Here is a 7,818-nt window from a genome sequence, read left to right on the forward strand (position 1 = left end):
TTTGGTTTTGCAATTGCAATTTGCAAAGCAGACAACAAAACAGAACAACTAGAACAACAAAGTCCACAAAGCAAAGACAACAAACAAACGCACGAAAAAAATGAATACTAGCAGTAAGCATACTAGCACGAATACTAGAACAGAAACGGATGGATCTTAAACATAAACAAATGACGTCACTGGCTGGCCTGAAAGTAAACATGATTGTATCATAGATAAAACCATAAAACCATAGACTAACCAACTATGTTTTATCTATGATAAAACATACTCCCTTATCCATGAATCCCAAAGTACCCATGCACTTTTGAGAAAACTACAAGTCACACCCCCATATACTTCGAATGTGCGTCATAACGAGAAGCCTTGCGCAAAACCATCCATAATTTCACAAATTGCCCTTTAAGGTCGTAATTCCTTTCTAAAGGGAACTTTCCATATACCTAATGTTAAAAATACCGCAGCTTTTCCATCCTTATGGAACAGCTGAAGTAAATTGTATTGTTGGTTCTGTCCGGTTTTCTGTAGATGTCGTGTTTTGTTTACAATTTGTTTCTTGTCATTTCAGTGATTTAAAACCTCGTTTAGCCAAATAAAACTATCTAATAATAAACAATAATAACTCGTCCACTAGCTATATAACCAACAGTGAGACACAAATAATGAGAAACTAACCCTAAAATAATAGAAACAAATTGCAAACAAAACACGACATCTACAGAAAACCAGACAGAACTAACAATAAAATTGGCTTCATCTGTTCCATAAGGATGGGAAATCTACTAAGGGACTATTCCATAACCTACTACCATAAAACATACTCTACCATCTACTACTGTAGAATTGACAGGTGTATAGGTAGTCAATACATGCATACATCCTCCTCTTCTCCGTACCGGTACCGGTAGTCTTGAAGACCAGGGAATTGTCAATTCTTGAGGTTGGGTGTGCTACTAGTCCCTGCTCAGGCTTCCACAGTAACTGCGGCGGGCTCCCTTTCGCAGGTTATTCTTAATGCATTTGAAGACAAACAAAATGTGTCAACCTCTTTTGATTGTGTGCCACATGATACTTGTCAAAATGCTTTCAATGTATGGGGTTGGAGCCTGTGTGCTCAAAATGTTTGAGTCCTACCATTGTCTATTGGCCTGGTCGATCGGATAAGCATGGAGTCCCCCGGGGCTCAGTCGCTTTTGGGCCTTTCTTATTCATTGTTGATTGTTGCCATGAATGACTTGTGGATGGCGTCTCAAATGATATATTCATGTACGCGGATGATACTACTATTTTTGCTAGACGTATTGATCATATGACAAAAAATTCTGTTAGCACATTGTTAAATGAAACGTCTCAATGGTTTGATAGAAATAAATTGACTTTGAATGTAGCCAAAACTCAAGAAATAATTTTTATTCATAATAAAATTTTTTTCCAGTGACTATAGTCTGTAAGATTGTTAGGTTTCACCATGTTTCACCCTGGATTCGGAGCTTGTGTGGGATGACCACATAGATGCACTTATTTGTGTAAAAAGAGTAAATCATCAATCACTATAGTTCAGAGGTAAGGTATGAGGCTCATAAGGCGAAGCGAAGGTACCGGGTTCGAGACTCATCTGGGCCAATAAAAGAATGTTCTCGTTTTTTTTCAAAATTAGTTTTTGTGAACTATTCAGTTTACTCAACTGATAACATTATAAGACTTTTGAGGAAGTTGACCTATGAACTAGGTACGTTTTAACTTTCTGAGACTTGCTTTCTTTTCTTTTTTTTCCAGGCCCATATTGTATATGGCACACTCCTGTGGGGTCACTCGCCGCATTCTCAGAAAGTAAACTGTTCTATAAAATAGGCTATCTGGGTAATATGTCAGGTTCACTATCTATGGAGCATTATAGGCATTTGTTCACTGAACTTTGCATTATGACTGTTGTGAATATTTATCAATCGTTGTTAGCTATTAAGGACATGGAAGAGGATCTTGTTTGTAATAAGGATGTCCACTCATATTTAACTAGAAATAGAAGCAATGTACATTTTAGTAGCAATAGATTGAGTAAAAAACTAATAACTGTTTTCCTGTTACTGGTATAAAGTTTTACAATGCTCTCCTGGGAAAGTGTTTGGTTGTTGTGGAAGTCCAAATGTATCAAAATATTGTAATTTTTTTTCTATTTGTTCATTATGTATCTACCACAATTTTCTTTTTTTTTCTTTTTGCCACAACTGCACTGCATGGTTTGCCCGTTTGCCACTTTATTTGCTGTATGAGATTAACCAATTTCAGCATGGTTTGCAATGGTTAACATTTTATTTAGCCTATTTATATAATATTTTTTGTTTGATTTATTTTTAGCATAGTTTCGACCACCTATTTGTATTTTATTACTTTGAATGGTATTATATAAATCTATTGAATCTCTCTCTCTCCCTCTCTCCCCCCCTCTCTCTCTCTCTTAAATCTCTTGAATTTGTTTATGTTTATGATCCATTCTGTTTTTGTTCTGTTCGTGAAAAACTACAAACGAACCATTAATACAGAAAGCTGTTAGTGAATTTAAGTAGCTATTACCGTAGGTGGCACGGTAAGACCTAGGCCCAGGACCAATTTACTTTTTCATTTATGATGTCCCCAGAGGCCAAAAACACTTCTCTGTACATTCAATTGTTATGTGTATGTGTGTGTGTCCATGAATGCAATAAACTTGAGTGTAATTTTTGTCCGATTTTGATGAAATTTGGCTTGAGGGTGTGGGGCAGGATAGACTTAAATGAGCCTGCGAACCAGCATGATCGGATCATGGGAACGGGGTTTTATGGGGTGAAAATTGGTTTTACATATTTTTTATCCTTAAAATTAAAAAATTTTGCAATTTCTTTCCAAACCATTTTGTAGAAGTTAAAAAACAAATAGGCCCACGCGCCCAATGATTACATAAAGACATTTCAAAAAACTTTAATTTTTAAATTTCCATGCTATTTTTATGGAGAGTAAGTAATTTGTTTTACTTTGCTTACTTATGGATATATTTTGATCAGACTTGGAAAATGTATTTATTTGATACTAAGCTCTATTTATATTTTACAAAAACCACCCTTTTTACCCCTTCTAGCAGTAAACCTAGGTACTCATTTACTCATTAAACTAATGTGTTACTAAAATAAATTTAAGTGAAAACAAAACCAGGCAAACAGAAATTCGCTTAGTCAGCAGGTATGCTGCAGCGGCAGTATATTTAATTTTGCGTCCTTCAAGTTTTATTTAAAACTAGCTGGCCCGATGACTGACGTTCTGTCCTAATGTGGTTGTAATTTTATGTCAAATGCTCGTTCAATCTCAAGATGAGCTCGTTTGCATTGCTCAATCTGTTCAATTGTTCAATTGTTTCTGTTTGTTTGAATTATTTCAGTGTGGTTAGCCCCCACATAATTTCCTTCTGATAGCCAAAAATAGATGTGACCACCTCAGAAATACTTAAACATTGGTTTAATTAAACTGAGCCTTTTATTCAACATTTCTGGGAAGGTAAACTAAAAAAAATCTCCATGTATTCTGAGTATTTAAATCTAGTTCCGGATCTAAATTGATTACCCCTTTCCACCCCCTTGTTTTTATAGATAAACTGTAAACTGAACAACAAGCAATGTGAGAAAACACCAATTAAAAAAAATGTTACTAACACTTTTAGCATGACCAGCAAATAAAAAAAAGTGTAACAAAATGATCAATTTGTTTTAACTTTCACACCCTTTTACTGTCTAGTCTAATGGATGCCTGTCAAATAACAATCATTCTGTCAGTTCAGTAGGCACAATCAAAACCAAGCAATTTGTTTTGACAGTTTTATCTGTGATCTTCGAGCTACATTTTTAGCACTCTAGACTAAAGTGCAATGAAATAATACTTATAACAGGAGCTGCTTTATGTTTTGGAACCGTTGAGAGAGAAATCACGTTTTTTATTTGTCACACTTAGTAAACAGCAGTGATACGGTTCCAATTTTTAAAACAATAAAACGTGTAAGTTTACAAATATAACATGAGGAAACTCTGCAAGGAATTTTGTAAAAGCTCTTCAGTCCATGGTTTGGAATTGGTGGTGAGCGCTAAGAAGTCGACAAAAGAAAGGTGATTAATGTTTATATCAATTATCCTCATAAAGCTGGGAAAAGCTATTCAGAAATTTAAGGTAAATTACTCAGTAAGTAGATGATGCCCCTAAATATCTTAACTATCTATATTTATACACAAAACGGGTTTTCTCTGTAATATCTCTTTTACGTGTGTGTAAATAGCCAAAATTGTTATGATTGTGTCAATTTTGTAGCACACATTGCTTCACCCAAGGCAACAATACATAGTGGTAACCTTTGATTTGTTTTAAGAGGACACTTCCAAAGGTCCAGCTGAGCTGACTCACTTTTTAAACCGGTTTTAAGTGAATTGTAATTTAACAGCTGATTACTTGATTTTTTTACATGGTAAACAAAAAACAAAATAACAGTTTAAGAAAATTGATTTGAGAGGTTACTTTTTGACTGATTTAAAGGTTAAATAATTTTTAATTTGTTAAAATCAAATTTGTGAATCAAATTGGTAAATCGCTCTTCATTGCAGTGATTTGAAATTTACATGTTTTAAATAGGCTACTGTAAATTAGTAGGTCTAGATGTATTCTTACTGTCATAAAAAACACGATTTCCATAATATCACTTCTTTGAATGTTAAATCTCTTTGGTACAGTGGTGGATCTAGAACAGTCATAAGGGGGGGGGGGCGAACCTGGGGGTCTGGGTGGTCGGGGGTACCCCCCTGAAAAATTGGTGCAAACTAAGTCTCCAGGATGGCAATTTTATACCATTTCTTTGTCCAAAGTTAGTGTGACAAATTAGTTTACACAATGTAACATGCAGTAAAAAATATATATATATGTATGCTCAAGGGGGCGGGGGGCGGTCGCCGTCTTCACCCCCCCTCTGGATCCGCCTCTGAACAAAGTAATACTTGAAAGGTAAAGGGTTGCATTATATTTCTTTCGCCTCAGAAACAAGTTTTGGGCCCTATTAAAATGTGCAAATATGTGCACAGGCCCCTGCTTTGTTATAAATAATTGTTTTAACATTATATAATTCTAAACAGTGTAGTTAAATTACTATCTGCATCTGATCACTGGGCGTTGGTCTACTTGTGCCTGCACGGGGCGAGCAATATGGACCCCTTTGGGAAAACTAAATTTTTAATTTACTATATGCTCTGAATGGTTTTAAACAATTTTAGCGATGAATAAGTATGTTTTAAATGCTGGTTTAATGTTATAATTTTGGTTTTTAGACTGAAATGTACCTACTTAATTATGTTTTAAACAGTTTTGTATCAACTTTCTGGGGGAGGGCCTCTTGATCCGGCCCTTGGAACAATATTATATTGGTAGCACTTCCTGAAGGAAATGTTTGCAGGTGCCCGTGCTCATAGGTCTACTCCACTTAAATTATCTTGATGTAGTGATTACAAGTGGGAAAATGAATTATATTCTTTTCCTGGCTGGAATATTGGTTTATGTTTGCGTACTACTGAGTTGTGTCTCTAATTTCTCAATATCTGAGAAATACCCATCAATGCCTTTAAATTTAAAAGAAGGGCTACAGTTGAGTGACAGGTTAAAAGGCCAGTTCGTGCATTTTCGGAAGAAATATTGTTTTCTACTTTACAAAGCATTATTTTTAAGACAATGTGTACTTTCTAACAATCCTCACCACCCCACACACCTTTGGTATCGAAGAAGACAAACTTGAAAGACTGTTTTTAACGAGTCTGCAATGCCAGACTCACATTAAGAATATAACATTATATAATTCTAATCTGGTATCTTTAATTTGACTACAGAGTTTTCTGGGGATGTTTGATTGTGGTTGCTACCGTACTTCTGACCCGGCATGTTTACGTGCTCGGAACTAATGTCACCCACAGTAATGTGGAGCTGATTGTAGATAACCCCAACTACAGCCTAGAGAATGCAGACTTCCCAGCTGTCACAATCTGTTCCAACAGCAAGGTGATGCGGTCAAAACTGTTCCAGTATTTGAAGGGCATAAGGTGAGTTGATAATTTGTCAGCGTTATGGTTGTTTTTGGTTTTTTTTTTTTTTTTGTTAGGGAATGACCCAAACACGGGCTAACACCTCTTTTTCCTTAAATGTCAACCGCTTGCTAGAAAACACCATAATGAATTGAATATCTCTGCCAAACAACGTTGCAAAACATACTTTGTGAAATTATTGAGATTATTTAAGATCAACAATGCAAATTACATTCTCTGCCGCGTGGGATATTTCGCTCTTAAAAATACAAAGTCTGGCAGCGCTCACGAGATTGAAAACTGTGCGGGAATTCGCTCATACAAGCGGGACACTGGCTGTGTTGACATTGGCTTGGACGTTTTAAGTTTTCCGAAATCTGAAAATATTTACTTTTGTCACTTGCAACTTTGTTCAGCAGAGTTATTGAATTTATAGTCCAACGACAAGGAGTGCCAAATGAGATGTAGGAACAGATTTTTCTTAGACCAAATCAAATTTGTGTGACCACTCTGTGTTCCTCACTGTTGTAAACACCGAAAGGAAAATTTGACCCTGGAAACTGGAAACAAAGAGAAATGCTTTGACTTTTTTAAGTTTTAAGGACTCAGTTGACTTAAACGACAAAATGATGTATGGCTTATAGTATGGATCGATAGCGGATATTGGATGTGAAATGTTAGAAAATACCTAGAACTTAGAACACTGTCAAAAAATGCCAAGTAAGATATTTACAATTGGATAATTTGATAATTTCTTAATAACAATTGGAAATCGAGAACCCCAACTAAAATCAAAGGAAGGAACATTCTTGAATGGAACTTTATTTTTTCTTTGACCACGTGTTGGAACGAAAGGAAGGTCTATCAACTGATGGTGTATGCAAGGGAGTGGTGGTGTGCAAGGGGGGTCTATGGGAGGGAGGGGGGGGGGTTGGAAAAATAAAATCTCCATAAAGATAATCTCTTAAATGTTTAATTGATTATTAGGTTTCATTTCCTGCATTAAGACCCTTAAGGGAGATATAGCACTAAGGATATGCACAGTTCTAATTTTGTATAATAATTTAAGCGTTTTTACGTCTAGAATTGTTTACAGGAAGGATATGCCCTCAAATGAAAAAGAAAGGTTTATTCACTCAGTGTTAGCAATGGATCTGATGAAATACCCCTTTCTCCATCACCCAAATCTCTATATGGAGCGTTTCAACAACAATCTCCGCTATATTCCCAATGAAGAAATATTCGACTTGTTTTTGACAGTAAGTTCATCACAGATTTAATGTAGCGTAAAACTAATACAACTGTTAATTATTACCTATTTAGCCTAATGAATCTAGATCTACTAGATTCATTGGATTACTTACTTACTTACTCCTGTGGCCACACAAATCCCAAGTGATTTTTGGCCTCACCAACAATGCTCCTCCACTGCTGCCTGTCTTCTGCTGCCTCCAAATTTTTTTTTTAAAGAGGTTGGCGGCCTCTTCTAACCTTGCATTTGCCCGTCCACATAGACTACCTACAGATCTGTGCGTGGAACGTATCCAGCAAAGCAAGGGGTGAGCCGGTACAGTACAAAGGTGAACTGTACTGATAAAAGTTAGTGGCAGTGACCAGGATCCGAACCCACGACACTACTGCCTTGGGCCCGAAGTCCGCGACGCTACCGACTGAGCCACCGACTCACCACTTGCTCCTAACCTCCTGAGGTCCTGCCTCACTTGGTCATTCCATCTTAATCTGG

The sequence above is a fragment of the Macrosteles quadrilineatus genome, unplaced genomic scaffold (genome assembly GCF_028750875.1).
Source record: "Macrosteles quadrilineatus isolate MER2022 unplaced genomic scaffold, UCM_ALF_1.0 Scaffold_8__2_contigs__length_117827958, whole genome shotgun sequence".
Lineage (NCBI taxonomy): Eukaryota > Metazoa > Arthropoda > Insecta > Hemiptera > Cicadellidae > Macrosteles > Macrosteles quadrilineatus.